Source organism: Benincasa hispida, chromosome 9 (genome assembly GCF_009727055.1).
Source record: "Benincasa hispida cultivar B227 chromosome 9, ASM972705v1, whole genome shotgun sequence".
Classification (NCBI taxonomy): Eukaryota; Viridiplantae; Streptophyta; class Magnoliopsida; order Cucurbitales; family Cucurbitaceae; genus Benincasa; species Benincasa hispida.
Genome location: NC_052357.1, coordinates 61,680,932 through 61,698,731, shown reverse-complemented (window position 1 = coordinate 61,698,731; position 17,800 = coordinate 61,680,932). Strand labels below are relative to the sequence as shown.

The window sequence follows — 17,800 nt, the reverse complement described above, 5'->3', positions numbered from 1 at the left end:
GTTTTGCCCATGTAGTTACATCTTACTCCTTAAGTACCACTGATCCCTCTAATGAACAATACAACATAGTCCTACTATGTGTGAACACCTCTCGGGCCATGAGAAGGTGTGTAGCGCCACATCGTTCAAGCCCCAGGATAAGCCCTTAAAAGAGCAATCTATCTACTTACCCTTGCTTCAGGGAAGGAATGAACTCCATCTTGTGAAGCTGAGTTCCCAGCTCCCAAATCAAACGAATCCCCAAAGTGGTAGGTTTGAGTCGGCGCTCTGGCCACTCGCACCCATGCAAATCAAAGGACTGCCCTCAATGGTAAGAGTTCCTAACTCACTTAGAATTGAGGTCATGTTACCTATGGTCATCTTAGTGAAATGAAGTCTCTATCATGAATGGAGTTATATGATGAGACGTTAACACTTCATCGTTAGGTCTTATACAAACTCTTTGTATAGAAAACCCCCGCTCGCATGTCCCCTACACAAATGATCAGGATCAGATCATCTATGACAAGACACAATACTTGTAACTATTCCACAAAGTGGGCCACATCCGTAGCGTTACTAGGATAAGGTTTCCCTCATTTATCTATATACTACAGACCATTTTGGTTGTCACTTGAAACATGATCCACTTATATGTCACTACATACATACCTAAGTTACATAAAGACAACTAGGGATATTAAGTTTATTGGTTTGTGGTAAAATAAAAACATCTAAATGTGCAAAGTCAAGAAGTGAAGTAAATATTATATATATACATCACAAGCGTTCGTACAAAATTGTGTACAAACTACAGTACACGAGACTTTAAGGCACAAACCCCAATAATCTCCCACTTGTCCTAAAGCGAAGTGGGGAGTACAAAAACAAGTACAAAATAATAAACTAAGGCATAAATACCCAATACAATAAAATCTCCAATTTTTCCTAGTCCAGCCGCGGGCGGTCTCGTAGACCCATGCTCTGAAGGTGGCCCTCAAACACTATAGCCATGAGAGCCTTCGTAAACGGATCAACAACGTTTTGCTCTGAGGCGATCTTCATGACGATCATGTCTCCTCGATGTACTATCTCACAGATCAGATGATACTTTCGATCTTGTCGTGCCTGTGACTACTGGGCTTCTTGGAGTTCGCCAGAGTACCACTATTGTCACAATAGAGGGTGATGGGCCTAGATATATCTTGAACAACTTTCAGCTTTGTTAAGAACTTCCTGAGCCAGACGGCCTCCTTAGCAGCTTCACAAGCCGCTACGTACTCGGCCTCCATCGTGGAGTCAGCAATGCACCTCTGCTTAGTGCTCCGCCATACTACAGCTCCTCCGTTAAGAGTAAAAACTGACACTGAAGTGGACTTCCAAGAATCCTTATCAGTCTGAAAGTCAGAATCCATGTATCCAGTAAGGATCAATTCCCTAGACCTATACACTATGAAGCACAGACACAGATACGGTTACACAATATGGATACGATCGGATACGGCGATTCGTCAATTTCTAAAAAACTAAGATACGGATACGTCTAATGATACGTCATTTTTTATATATTTTTTTAATATATATATTTCTAAAAAAATGAGGATACTTATACATTGAAGATAAATTTTCTTTTTCTTAAAAAAATTTAGGATATAGATAAATTTAGCATACAAGTTAATAATAATAGCACAAAATAAAATAGAAACACTAAAATACAATACAAAAAAAGCAACATCTAAGATGTTGAAGTACAATAATTAATAAAATGCAATAGAAAAGTGACTCATATTACAAAGAAGAAAAAGATTAAAAGGAGAAGTATGAAGATAAACGAAGAACTTCTTCACTGAATTGTTGAAGATATCCAAATGGTTTATATTTTGGTGGACTTTGTGTGGACTCAAATGTGAAAATGAAGATTAGATGATTCTAGAGTTTAGTCTTTTATTTATTTATTTTACCTTTGGTTTTGGACTCGAGTAGTGAGCTTTTTAAATAAGTTATCTAATTTTAGATTGGGAAATATTAGATGAGTTGCTTGTCTTTTTTCTTTAAAAAAAGATACGTGTAAACATATATACGTCAAATCGCGTGTCAGATACGTATCTGGGAAGTATCGGTATCTGATACGTGTCTGATACGGATTCTTTGCCTCACATAAAGTATATGTGCTTCATAGCCCATACATGAGCATGTAGTCCCTCGTTCTCCGAAGATACTTGAGGATGTTCTTAACTGCGGTCCAGTGACCCTGGCCTGGGTTAGATTGATACCTACTGACTATTCCCACAGTATAGCAGATATCTGGCCTAGTGTAGAGCATCGCATACATCAAACTGCTAACGACAGAAGCATATGGGACTCGTCTCATCTCCTCAACCTCTTGAGGCGTCTTAGGACGCATGTCCTTAGACAAAGTGACTTCATGCCTAAATGGTAGTAGGCCCCTTTTGGAGTCCAATATCGAGTACTTGAGCAAGATCTTGTCAATATACGATGCTTGAAACAGCGATAGCACTTTATTCTTATGATCCCGAAAGATCTGTATGCCCAAAACAAACTGTGCCTCTCCCAAATCTTTCATTTGAAATTGGGTCGCTAGCCAGTTCTTAACTGTAGTAGACCTACATCATTTCCAATGAATAGTATATCGTCTACATACAACACTAAGAAAGCTACTGAACTGTTGACTATCTTCTTGTAAACACAAGGTTCATCAACGTTTTGGTCAAAGCCTGCTTTAGCCCATAAATGGAACGATTCAGTTTGCAAACTTTTTGCTCTTGACCTTGGGCAATGAATCCTTTGGATTGCACCATGTAAATGGTCTCCTCAAGATGGCCATTCCGAAAAGTCGTCTTGACGTCCATTTGCCAGATCTCATAATTATAATAAGCGGAAATGGACCAGAGGATGCGGATCGACTTTAACATGGCAACAAGTGAGAAAGTCTCCTCATAGTCGACTCCCTCTACCTGGGTATAACCTTTGCCACAAGTTGAGCCTTGAAGGTTTGCACCTTCCCATCAGCACCCTTTGCACTTGTAGATCCATTTACAACCTATAGGTCTTACCCCATCAGGTTGATCTACAAGATCCCATACTAAGTTGAAGTACATCGACTCCATCTCGAGATTCATGGCTTTGACCCATTTATCCGGTCAACATCCTCCATTTCCTTTTGATAAGACAACGGATCCTCAACGTCGCCATATGCCACCATAGCTAGGATTTTCATTAAACCCAGATAGTGATCAGGCGGGTTCGTATCCCTCCCAATATGGGATAAGTAGGCTAGTAGGGTGGTTGACTGCCCACTTCCCTTAAAATTAGGAATCCACGCTCCATGATCAAGTAGCTACCCCTATCTTTTAGGAAACTATTGTTAGACCCTCGGTTATTAAAAGATATGTGAGGAAAATAAATAAAAGAGGGGAATTAAATATAAATAACTGAGAGATATTGGAATAAATTAGTTGTGGGTTATGAGTGCTTCATATAGGGCTCGTGAGGAAAAGATTTGGTTAATAAGAAAGATTATTTAGTGGGAGTAGGGGGTAAGCTAGAAATCATCTTTTGCTTTGTATTGAGAATGCTATGTGAGCTTGTAGAATGGGAAATTCCAGATCATCAGAACAAATAGTGACGAAAAAGAGAAACAACCAGTGAATGAGGAATGTGAGAAGAAAGGAAGCCCATTGGAAAAGGAAATGAGGGACGTGCCTTTGTTCGATATGAAATTGAGGAAACTCAAGATTCCGATTTTCAAAGGCGAGGTAGGAGATGACCCACTTGGGTGGTTTTATCGAGTAAAGCGATATTTTATTGTTAATCGACTACCAGAGAAAAATAAGATTAAAGTGGTTGTTTCGTGTCTAAAAGAAGAGGCACTTAAATGGCATCAATAGAAAGGGGAATGGACACCTGGGCCAAGTTTAAGGAGAAACTACTATTATGTTTTCTGTCAGCAAAGGAGGAGGACTGACGAGCTCAATTTCTTACCTTGAAGCAAGAAGGAACAGTGAGAGCTTATTGGTGCCACTTTGAGCAGTTGTCTGGACCTCTGAAGGATTTGTCCGATGAAACGTTGAAGAGTAAATTTGTAAGTGGGCTAAAAGAGGACATTCAAGTTGAGATGGGGATGTTCAAGCTAGTAGGAATTAAGGAGAAAATGAGGATGACCCAATTAATTGAAGATATAGAAGAGACCCAAAAGAAAAAGTGGGAAGGGGGAAGCTCAAGCCCGTCTAAAGCCGTTAGATCCACTCCATATCGGGTACTAGCTTGACTCCGAGTCAAACAAATTCAAGCAACCCGATGGCCTAAACCATTTCCCTTAACCCTAGTCGAAGTATGATTGCCTTCTCAAACTTAGTGACTCTACGAGATGAAAATGGAAAATCGTTCACCATCAGTGCCTTCAAGCGATTATCCGACAGCGAAATGCAAAGTCAAAGAGATAAGGGTTTGTGTTACCAATGTGAAAAAAGTATAATCCGGGTCATCTTTGTAAAAAAAAAAAAACGAAGGAACTACACTTATTAGTTCACCATAATGAGGAGGAGGAGGAGTTAATTGCTGATGGGAACGTTGAAACCGAGGAAATCGAAGAGGTCCTACCCACTACTTTGGAGACATTGGTGATGGATCCTATAGAAGAATAAGTTGTTGAGTTATCACTAAATCCCCTGGCTGGAATTGACTCCCCAAAGATCATGAAACTAATGGGCGTGCTAGGGGCCAAAAACGTGGTGGTGTTAATTGATAGTAGAGCGTCCCACAATTTTATCGATGAAGAATGGGTCACGACACTCAAGCTACCTCGATCACCCACATCTAGCTATGGGATTATGTTAGGCACGGGGTCTTGTCAGTGAGTTATCTTTTAACCTTAGTTTTACAAGTTATCAACCTATTTTAACTATTAAAAAAGGTTGTGTTTGTTAACCTTACGTAAGCATGCAATTTTCTTTGTTATAGATTTTAAGAGTCTAATTCATTTTATAACACTTATAACTTAGACAAAATATATAACAAACATCAAACATTTCAAAAATTAATATAACAACTTATATTAATTCTTATGAAATCCTATACAATATAACACTTATAACATATTTTCAATGTATGAAAAATTTTCATCCTATAGTGGGATTTTAAATCTATATGGCATACTTTATGCACAAACAAATTTAATCTAATTAAAATATACATTCATAATGTATAATTAATTAAATACACTAAAGTGGACCGATTTTGGCATCCTAAGCTATCAAACAACTAAATTATTGCAATTATAATTTGAAAAATTGGCTTGAACACTTCGAACTAGCCCAAACTAGGTGAAAACAGCTTGAATGGGACCTCAAAGGCTTCAAACAGGATAAAATTGATTGAAAGAAGGCGAATCGGACCGAACCGATCCAGCTGGACTGTTCTTCCTCCTCGCATGCATTTCTGAAAAAAAAAATATGAACAGCATCGCAAGGCTATTAAGGAGCGTTTCAACGCTCGCCTCGGGTCCCAACTCTCTGTTTTGAGTTTGCTCCAAATTTTTTCAAATTACAGCATAATTTCAACTCTAATGACTCTAGCAAAATTACAGACTTTTTTTCACACATTAAAACCTATATACAAGTGGGCAATTATAATAATTTCAACAAAATGAAGCTCAATTTGATGCCAAAACCGCCATATATCCAACTTTAGCAACCACAATATTCATCTCATGAAAATTCACCCACAAAGATTAAATTAATGCAAATTGAGTGCTTAAAACATGCTTTGGTACCAGTTGCTGGAGTTAGGAACATGCAAGCAAAAGCAATTAGGATCTAAAGCACTCTAATTACATTAATTTAAGAATTAAGCATGTTAGTTCCAAACTGAAAAAACAGAGTTTGTAAAGCAAACCTTGATATAGCTCAAAATTAAAGTTGTCCACTAGTTGTTTTTTATCACAAATATTTTGTGGACCACCACTAGAGTCTTCTCCGTTATTCTCCGGCCTTAGAACAGATTGTCGATCCAAATTGTGATGGATTTGAAGGTGAAGAGAAATTTGAGAGAGTTTAGTGTTGTGAATTTTTTAGAGAAGATTACAACTTCATAAGCCAGCCTAAGGAACCTGTTCTTTAGCAATATTTTCTTCCTCTTAAAAAAGAAATCATGCAAATTGAATCCCTCACAAATTGATAACAGATTGTTCAAAATTAGTGGAATTAGGTATTTTTTTTAAAGTGACAAATCTGGGAAAATTCACTACCATTAAAATGCGTTTAACATTTGAATTTCTAGAATTCAATTTTAAATGTATTTTTCTTAATTTTAAATTAATTTCAAATAAAATTAATTTCTTAAAAAACAATTTTAATTAAAACTAATTCTAATAATTAATTTTAAATATCATTTAAATAATTTAATTAATAATATTAATTTAATATCAAATATTAAATTTTAAAAAAAAAACCAATCCTGATCATCAATCCCTATTCATATGTACAATATTTAAAATTATATTTAAATATTTTCAACTCTCTAAATTGTTTAATTCATAATAAAACAATAATACATTAAGTATATCAAATATAAATAACACTTACTTCCTAAATAAAATTTGAACATTTCAAATTCTTACTTCCTAAATAGAATTTGAACATTTCAAATTTTCTCATCACACTATTATAAGGTTTAGTCCAATACGAGCTAGCAAGGGGACTTAATGGACCTACAGATCATGAGCTCCAACAATTCAAGATTAACCGGTTAAACTCTTTAACCTAGTTAACCAACATTCATTAACTACAAAGACACCCCACTATAGTCCAGTAGTTGCACTCTCCTCACTATAGATATATTTCTATCAACTTCATATAACCATGATTAGTAAGTCAGTCCATCACAGGTTGTTCGTAATTGCAGTAGGTCAAAATTACCATTTTACCCATGTAATTACATTTTGTCCCTTAAGTCCCACCGATCCTCTAATGAACAATTGGTTTGTGGTCCAACCACCAAACCGAGTCCCTCTCAGGACAATGAGAGGGTAGGACCCCTTGTTCAAGACCCGAAATCAGCTTAAGAGCATAACCTATCTACTATCTCTAAAATCAGATAGGAGTGGATTCCATCTTGCAAGACTATGTCCTCAGCTATCTACCCGATCTTACCCCTAAAATGGGGGGCTTATTGAGTTGATAAACTCAAGCCACTTTCAACCATACAGATTAAAAGATAATTCCGAATAAACAAGAGTTCATAGTTAGCTCAGGAATAAGATTGAGTTACCTAGATCATCGTATTGAAATTGTCAGTATTAACAGTAAACAACGTTATAAAGTAAAAGTGGCTATTTTGCAGTCCGGTCTTACGCAAACTCATTGCATAGGACATCTCCACTTGCATGTATCCACATGAAAGATTTAGGATCACATCGTTTGTATTAAATACAAAGTGGTCGCATCCACAGTGTCCCCAAGATAAAATACCTAACCTTATCCCTATACTATAAACCATTTTGGCTATTACTCAAACTTGATCCACTTTTATGTCTCCACATATAGTTCAAGTATTCATGCTATAGCCAAAGATTCTTAGTTTATTGAATTTAGGGTTTTTAGATGCAATTCACATATTCAATAACATCTTTACTAAATAAACCTCAATAACAACTTTATTGTAAAATAGAATATATTTATTGTTTACAAACCATGAGTTTTAGGACATAAAACCCAACATTACGAGTTTTTGGTTATGCCATTTGGCTTGAGAAATGCTTCTTCGACATTCTAATCAGTAATTAATGAAATTTTACGTCATTATCTACACAAATTTGTATTGGTATTCTTTGATGATATATTGATTTATAGTTTGTCTATCCATGACCATATACATAATTTGTCTAATGTGCTGCAAGTGTTAGTAGAAAATTAGTTGGTGGCCAGCCTAAAAAAATGCACGTTTGCAGCCTCAAAAATCTAATATCTAGACCATGTGATATTGGCAGATGGGGTTGCAACTGATCCTTCAAAAGTTGAAGCTATGGTGTGTGGCCAACACCCTCCTCGATTAAGCAACTACAAAGCTTTCTCGGGTTGACAGGATACTATCGAAAGTTGTGGTCAATTATGATTCAATTGCTTTTCCATTTCCACAACAACTTAAGAAGGATAAATTTCACTCGAGGAAGCTCAGCGAGCTTTTGACGCTTTAAAGAAAGCTATGACGGAAATCCCTGTATTATGGCTACCAGACTTCAAACGACCATTTATGGTCGAGACGGATGCATCTTGGGTAGGAGTAGGGGTCATCTTAATGCAATAGAATCATCCATTGGCATATTTTAGCCATGCTTTACCATTGACGCACTGGTTGATGGCAGTGTATGAGCGCGAGTTAATCGCCATCATTTTGGCCATTCAAAAATGGAGACCTTATCTGTTAAGTCATCGATTCACTGTGCACACGGATAAAAAAATCCTTAAGTTTCTATTAGATATGTTGGGATTGATGCCCTAAATCTCGTAGGGCCCTATAGTTTGTAAACATTGTATGAACAAACTCATTTTGTATTTAATAAAATATATGATATTTTATTCATTGTCTATAAAATATGTGATATTTTAGTTGCATTAACCACAAACCAAAAAACTAACATCTGAGGTTATCATTGTAACTTAAACATGTATATGGAGACATACGGGTGGATCATGTTTAAGTAATAACCTAAATGGTGTGTAGTAGATGGATAAAGTTGGGTGCCTTATCCTGGTGACACTACGAGCATGGTCTGCTTTGTAGGTGTAACAATTGTTGTAAAGTGCTACAAATGATCTGATCCTGATCATTCATATATAGACATGCAAGCAGGGGTATTCTATACAAAGGAGTTTGTATAAGACCGAACCACGAAATGTTTAGTCTCATTATATAACACAGTTCATAATAGAGACTTACATTTCACCAGAATGACCATAGGTAATATGACCTGAATTCTGAGTGAGTTGTGAACTTTTGCCTATGAGAGCGATTCTTTGATTTGTATAGGTGAGAGTGGCCAGATCGCCAACTCAACAAGCCTACCATTTTGATGATTTGTCTGATTGGGGAGCTGAGAACACAGCTACACAAGATTGAATTTAATTGTTATAATTAAATGAAATTAGAATTAAAATCAATAATAAAGAGTTGCATGCAAACCTTAGGCTATAATCTTGATTTAAAATATGATTGAGATAAGCCTAAGATCACATTTCTAATGAGATTAGAAATCTAAGTTTAATCTTTTAAATTGGTTTAATAGGATTAAATTGATTCTTAATAAAAGATTAAATGTGTAACAAATGTATCTATAAGGGACCTTTTGTCTAAGGCGAGTTTTGGCTAGCTGGGGTACTTAAGTCGATGGAAACGTTGGACCCCTACCTATAAACCTACCTGGAAAGGTGAATTAGATAAATTTGTTACATGCATGCAAGTTTGATGAAAGTCTATTAAAGAGTTTAATGAGACTTAAATCAAAATTGTTTAATCATCAAAGACAATAGTTGTTTTTTAGCAAATTAAACAAACACTTAGATAAAGTCAGTAGTTGATTTTTCCTAAGTTAATTAACCCTAGGTAGAACACTCAGTGGGAGGAAAATAAGGTATATGATACTTCATTTTTGCCTCTACATGTTTCTCCCTAAAATTTCACACCGTGAGATCTACTCTCGGCCTCGAGGCACCATGGGTGTCCCTCTCCTGGTGGCATTTTGGTAAGTCGGTACCAAGGTGAATGGAGAGAGTGTTTATAGTAACTGGGTGCGGGACGTGTGACAACACATCCCTCGATCTAAAGTTTCATGCATCGCCTCTGGCATTGTGGGTGTTTCCCTAAAGGATGGTTGTATTGCATGATGCTTTATTTGATCTTCAGAAACGGATAGGGTTGCTTTAATCTCCTGTTCCAATCGGCTTTTTCCTACGGTTGGCTCATTAAGGCAGGACTCTAGTATTGGGATTGGTATCCTAATTCTCCCAGAGTCTCGTAGTTTGTAAACTGTACACATTGTTATGAATAAAATAAGAGTTATTTTATATTGCATTTACTCATATCCAATAAACAAAGCTCCATGGTTATTTTATGTAAACTTAAGCATGTATATAAGATATACAAGTGGATCATGCCTTAAGTGGTAACCTAACAAGGTCTGTAGTATAAGGATTAAGGAGGGATACCTAATCTTCGTGACACTATGGATACGACCCGCTTTGTAGAGGTTTACAAGTGTTGTGAACTACTACAGATGGTAGATTCTGACCATTCATATGGAGACATGCGAGCGGGGGTGTCATATACAAAGAGTTTGTATAAGACCAGACCACGAAATGACTAGTCTTTTTATATAATGCCGTTGATACTTGAGACTTACATCTCACCTAAACGACTATAGGTGACATGACTTTAATCCCGAGTGTTTTGGGAACTCCTGCCTTTGAGGGCAATCATTTAATTAGTATGGATGAGAGTGGCCAGATTGTCAACTCAACATGCCTACCTTTTTGGGGATTTGTTTGATTTAGGAATTGGGAACTCAGTTACACAAGATAGAATTCACTCCTTCCCTGAAGCAGAGGTAAGTAGATAGATTGCTCCCTTAAGGGTTGATTCCGGGTCTTGAACATAGTGGCCACAGCTTCTCTTTGGAAGAGAAGACTCAGTCATAGTAGGACTATGACTTATGTTCATTAGAGGAATCAGTGGTACTTAAGGAGTTAGATATAACTACAGGGGCATAACGGTAAACTGGCCCAATTGTACTTACGAGCGATATGTGAAGGGTTATCGCACTATTGATTGGTTGATATGGACACATAATATATCTGTAGTAAGGAGAGTGCAGCTTTCGATCTTTAGTGGAGTGCCCGACAGTTAACGGATGGTGGATCCCGTGACTAAAGAGTTTAGTCAGTTATTCACGTACTGTTAGAGCTTCAAGCTACAGGTCCATAAGGTCCCCTTGGTAGCTCAATGGATTCAAGTTGAGAATTAATTCTTGGTGTTGATTTGAAATGTTCAAATTAACAAGAGGAATTTTGATTATATATGATATAATCAGTGTGATGTATGAGATACAACAAGTGGAGGATTAATATAAATGTGATTTACATTAAGTACCATAAAATACAAAAAAAAGCTATGGTTTATATATTTCATGAGATGAAATATTGAAACTATAGGTTATAAATATAATATGGTAAGTTGGTTATCATATATATTTATAATAATATTAATTATTGGATAATTATCTGTTTTTCTCTAATAACGAATTGAGTTAGAGGTTATTGGTGGTTTTATGGTAACCGTGAGATAAAAGGAAAAATGTTTTCCTGAATATAGAAGAGTTACTCAATTCGAAAATGAAGTCACAGATTGCTGTCAAGTGAAATGGTTTCACTAAACGATAGCTGCTAGAGAGACTAAACGATCGTGGAATGTTACTATACGATAGTTCACTCAGTTGGTCGTAGCTAAACGATCGTAGGCCATTGCCTATACGATAGGTTGCCTTCTTCTAATCGATTGAGCATTCGTCTATACGATAGATACTTCTCATCTCCCACTTGCTCAATCGTCTACATGATTATTGTTCCTCCAGTCTTTTTCTCTAACCAAGTCCACACAGAGCCCACACTACTGGATTCTCACACCGAGAATACCACGGTAACCATTATGCTGGTGTCCTCACTCAACTCGACTGAGTTGGAGGTTTTGGAGGTTGTTCGTTGTATGTTTGCGTCATTCGTGTGGTGGTTGTTGTTGACCGTGCTGTGTTGCAGTCGTTGTGTTCGAGCATTCGTTTATTGCTGTCTTGGACGCTTGGAGTTCGTGATCGAGGGAGTTTGAAGAATGAGTCTTCAAAGGTATGATACTTTATCTCTTGATCTCATCTGTAAGCATGTTGTAATTTCTTATAGTGCATGACCTGTTAGTTTCCATTTCTTGTACTGTAATTGTGTATGTTCAATATCAAATGGAATTTGGAACGATCATTCCACTGCTCATGAAAATCCTCGTGTCTGATTTCCTTCATCTAGAACCTAAAATGAGGGGTTACACTTACACATAATTGTTAAGGATGTTAACAAATTCTAGACCGAACAACGGTGACTATTAGTTACAATGACAAGGAGTTGTTTCTATCTATGGTTGAGAATGTCTCATTTCAGTGAAGAGGCACTTGGTCACCCTACGGTTACTTTTGTCCTACCTCACTAAAGCATCATTGTAAAATAGATGTCACTTAGGGTACACTGAACTATTTTGCTAAAAATAGATTGGTTTTCTTAAAAGTGGTTTAATTCAAGTAGACTAAAGTAGTTTTTTCTTTTTCATCAAATTTAAAATGGCTATCGCTACTATTAATTTACTAGTTGCTGATAAATTAACGGGTGAAAACTACACTAGCTAGAAAAACACGATCAACACTATTTTAATCATCGATGACCTTCGTTTTGTCCTCACGGAGGAGTGTGATGCATTATTTTATGATGTGGAATTGTGGATGAAATGCGATGGTGAAAAATGTGTTGAGCACTCAAGTTTTCTCAGTGGAATTCAAGTGTAAACCCCACTGAGTTCCTGGTAAGTCCAGGGTCGAACTTAGGGACTTGTGAAAATAGGTTGCGATGGAAATTTTTAGAAAACTTTGCGGTAATCGGTAACTCAATTAATTGGTGGTTTGCTGTTGATTGCGGTAATGAAAAATAAACAAATGTGGCGGATTTGAGAAAATTTTGATTGTGTGATAGATGCACTGAGTATGCGGATGAACGGGTTGAGAAGGTCTTTAGCTAGCGTTACTTGGGAATGCATCAGACTATGCGATCATGTTACAACCATGCACAACAAGTCATTTTCCAATGCAAATGTGATGCTCCTAAGTTTAGGACGCATATGATGAATGCAAAAGTGTCCATAGAGCTTATTCCTAAGTCGCTCTTTTCCTATGTGATGATGCAAGATGCATAAAGGCAAGGTGACCGCACACAATCATATCCTATCTCTAGGATGCATGTGATGCGTTAATAGCAAACAGTGCTTATTCCTAAGCTCCTATCTCTTGATTATGCGTTTTGACTCTCCCGAGCCTAGATTCTAACCTGACTTTCCCAAGCCTAGATCTTGTCCTTAGACTACTCTCCCGAGTATCTCTAATGGAATAATGAAGCATACATAATACAAGAGATTCCCAGTTGTGCTAGCTAAATGCTTCTCATCCCATTCAATAGATTTAGCTACTCATGCGTAAATAACAGAGAGTGAACAGATATAGAAAAGTAAATTCCATTTTTATAAATGAGTTTGAGTACAAAATAACAATGGAAGATAAAGGTAGAGAGCCTGGTAGCAATTCCTTGCTGACCGAGGCTTTTACACTGTCAATCTTTATTCGGTTCAAAAGATATTCCTACTTTTGCAGGAGTCGACCCTCTCTCTGTTCTTAAAGCTTCTGACGCTCTTCCAAGCTTACCGGAACGATCTATCAGCACAACCTTCTTCTCTCGCGTCCGCCTTAAAGTAAAAGAAAATCTAAGAACAAGGCTAAACTATGAATAGAACTTGTGAACTCGTGACATGGTGAACCCCTTTTCTGAAGGATGCCTTTGGTATTTATAGAGATTCCGGGGTGAAGGCGGCTTCTCTCTTATGATTGCACAAATGGGATGGCTTTAGTTCCCTGACTGATACGCCGAATATTTGTCATCAAAAAGCTGAATGTACGTGTTATCGATAGCAACTGTCAGCTTAATTCGGATTCAACCGTCATTAGCTTTCTGTCCCATCGTGATTAATTATGCCTTTCACCCAGATGCGCCCACCAAGTTGCGCCGGCTCTATGTGGCAATCTTTCTTGAGCAGATGTTTGCAAACACCAGCACCCCAAAGCCTTGCGGTAATGCTGCACTCGACCAATGATTTTCTATGATCGCAATTTCCACCTTGCGTCAACGCATATTCTGCATAAAAATACAAAAACCAACTGTTTCTATGCGATGAATGCACGCGACCGCAATATTATGAATTTGATGCTTTTTGGACGCAATCTAACTTATTTTATCAACACAAGCCAACATTGTTTAAGAACTTAGCACTATGATAACGTGCATTTCTGCCCGTTATCACACCCCCAAATTTAAACAATGCTTGTCCTCAAGCATAAGCTAGAGATTTCCTTTAGCAAGTCGACCACAATGTTCTTTTTCTAGATTTCTCAAGGATACTTCGTTCAAATCCTATATACCAAATTTTCCTTAAGTCTTATTCAAGTCTCCTCTTAAAATATTTCTAAGACCTAGGGACCGCAAGCTTAACCTTCAAAAGAACTTTACTAAATTCTGGGACATCGCATGATTTATTTCAAAAAAGAAAATTTTTCCACCGGGGTGTCAAATGATTTTATCCTTGCATGTTTCTTGACATTATTTTTTTCTGACCTTGCACTGATCCAAGTGTCTTGCCTTCGTTTTGGCCTACCCCCACGTGTGTCATGCGGACATCTAACTACAAGCAATGCGCTCTTCCTCATACTAGACTCATACCTTATTAGCAGCGGAGTTGCGGTCATTTATTTATGCGTTGATCCTGGTGACTTACTTTCATTTTGGCTTGCCCCCATGTGTGTCATGCGGACATCCAACTACGGGTAAGTGCCCTTTTCAACAACTCTTATCAACATGGGTTTCCTCATTGCGTTGACAGTAGAGTTGTTATTCTCAATTTTTTTTTCAAAATAGCAAGGTCGAAAATAAATACCTCACCCTCAAATTTAAAATGCGGCAATGTCCTCATTGCCAAAAGATTGAAAGAAGTCATGCGATGTTCTTAGAAAGCTTCGTAAAGAGAGTTTGAAAGAAAGCTAGCGGACCCCTAACTTCTAGAAATATTTCATGAGGTGACTATCTTAAGATTAAGTTGACTCTAGTATATACGAAAGAAATAAAAGTAGGATTTTCATCATTGAAATCATAATTGGCAAAGAGAAAGCATGCGGTAACTTACTAAATTTATCCATGTCAAATGATTGCTATAATCAAAGAGGATGCGGTGACAAAACTTTTAAAACGAAAATGTGATGCGATAGTGTGAAATTTGAAATAGAGATAAGGAATAATACACCCCCAAATTTGTGTTGTCGCCCGCATTGTGTATTGATGCATCCTTCTTTGCGGCGATCTATCTTCTTTGGATTGCGGTGATGGAATAAGATAAGTTGCTTCTTCGTGTAACACCTCCGCAATCCAGCGCCTCAATTGTTGCAAGAAAAACAGAGAGGGGGTCAAATGATTTTAAACAAAACAAAATTCTTTTGCCGCAATCATTCAGCACGATCGCTTTTTTTTTTAGAACAAGAAAAGTGCAGATAACAACAAAGTAATTGTGATATTAGATAATAACGAGTATGATGAAAGTTCATGAAGTATTGATGCAGGAAAAAGGATATTCAAAAGAGTTGCGTCCCTGATGAGGTTGAGTCATATCATAACTCAGGGACCGCTTATTCCAAGTTGGGTTGTTCACATCCACGGTGGCTTTTCCCTATTTTCTTTGTCCTCTGGGATCTTTACTGCCTTAATCTGGAGTTTTTCCCCATGAATGTTCATTACAATCTCCCCCTTGTGCACATCAATTTGAGCCCGACCGGTCGAAAGGAATGGTCGTCCCAATATGATGGGCGCATCTTTGTCCGCTTTATAATCCAAAATGAGGAAGTCTGCCGGCAGGATGAATTTATCGATTGAGATTGCGACATTTTTCAACTCTTCTTCAGGGTGTATTCGAGATCTGTTTGCAAGTAGGAGAGTTTCCTTTATGGGCGTGAGTGTGCCGGCATTCAATTGTTTGAAGATTGATTGCGGCATTATGTTTATACTTGCCCCAAGATCACATAGTGCTTGGCCACTGTAGACCCCTCCAATAGAGCATGGTATCGTGAAGATTCCTGGGTCGCACATTTTTTGTGGGATCATAGCATTTTGCGCTGCAGCCACTATTGCGATCTTTTCTTTATCTTTTTGTTTCTTTTTCAATCTTTGAGGAGTTGCCGGTGGTTGGACTTCTTCTGTCTTAAGATCTAGAGGCTTGAGGGTGGATGCAACTTCAGGGTCCATTTTCTCGGGCTTTTCCGAACTATAGGTCAACGGGTCTTCGGTTGTCACCGCATTCAAGTTGGTCGCAATGGGCTCCTCCCCTACTTCCGTAGTCATGTTGTCGCTTAGCAAGGAAACTGCTAAGCATTATTCCTTCCCGGTACCCCCATCAGTGAGATGGAGCTCAGTTGAGCTCAGAAACGCTCATTGCGATCTATTTTTCAGCTCACCCCTGGAAAAAGTTGGAAGATGGAGCGATGATTCTTAGAGTCGGTACTAGTGAAGTTGTTTCAGCTGTTACAATTTGTCCTAGTTGAATCTCTAGATTCTGAATGGATGTTGCTTGATTCTGAAGCACTGATTGGTTTTTCTCAATGTACTGCTTCAACAAGCTCTCTAAGGACGAGGATTGCAGTGGTTGCGAACTACTCGCCTGATTGCTCGTCAAACCGTCATTTTGTGGAAAAAAATTCGAGTGGCTCTCCTTTTTGCGCCACAGATTAAAAGTTTTGTTGTTGATTTTTCCATGCAAAATTTGGGTGGTTTCTCCACCCGGGGTTGTATGTATCAGAGTAGAGATTATTTCTCATGAAGCATACCGACTATGGGTTTGCTGGGCATTCTTCCATCGAGTGAGCATCTCCGTAAATGACACAACTTGCGGTCGTTTGAGCAATTGCGTTGACCTGCCCTTTCTTCACTCCCGTGTTGTTAATTGCGATGCCTTGTATCAAACTCATCATCGCAATCATTTGATTTTGCATGGATGCGATGGCCTCGTTGTTTGCGTCATTATCTTTTATTCTTAATCTCTAATTTCTTTCCTGCCAATCCTTGTGATTTTTGAAAATGCGATCAAGTATACTCTTTGCCTTCTCATATGTTTTGTCTAGCAGTCCACCAGCGGCTGCCACATTGGAGCAGTCTGCGAAGAGGGATTCAGTCCTTGGTAAAAGATCTCCATCTGTAGGTAATCTGGTAAGCCATTATGTGGACAGTCTCTTACCAGCCGCTTGAACCTCGCCCAGGCATCACTGAGCAATTCGTCATCTTCTTGTTCAAAATTTGTTATTAATTTCCTTCTCCTAGCATTCTCGATTGGTGGGAAATACTTCTTCATAAACTTTTTCACCACCTACACCGTTTTCTCTCTGTCTTCCTCGACCATCTTGATCTGGTTATATCAAGAGAAAGCAAGCATCCATAAAGGACAGCATCCCATGTCCAGCGGTGTTGTCCACCAGAACATCGATGTGAGGAAGAGGAAAATCTTCTTTTGGGCTTGCCTTAGGCATCTTTGGACCCACGGAACCTGCTTTCAAATTGAGGGAAAAACCGTTCGCGAAGAAGCGTGACCATCCAGTTGAATCTCGTTACCCTTCCGTGTGGTTATGGGGCGGGCCTACTTTCCACTTTGTTACTATGGAGTCGGGCGGCAAACAAGTGAATGTGATCCCGCCCTCCATCAGCCGGTGTGTGTGAGCTTCGCTCCAACTAGCTCTACACCCCACGAAGTTATCTCCCCCGGTTCGAGAGAATATGCCCATTTTCTTGCTTGATCACATAAGGAAAACGGGAACAGAGTGAGTCGAACTTCCTCGGTGGAGATATTCGGGAACATAAAAGTGTTGCAAATTTCTATGAAGCTCCGGAGGTGGGCGTGCGGGTCTTCGCCACGCCTTCCTCCA

The 17,800-nt window shown here is 38.2% G+C and overlaps 1 non-coding gene across 1 annotated transcript; it reads left to right on the top strand.

The window, feature by feature from the left end:
• Positions 1-17,092: 17,092 nt before the first annotated feature.
• LOC120087373 lies at positions 17,093-17,199 on the top strand. The gene has a single exon (XR_005484511.1). It is a non-coding gene; the product is annotated as a small nucleolar RNA R71 (small nucleolar RNA).
• The last annotated feature ends 601 nt before the right edge of the window (positions 17,200-17,800 follow it).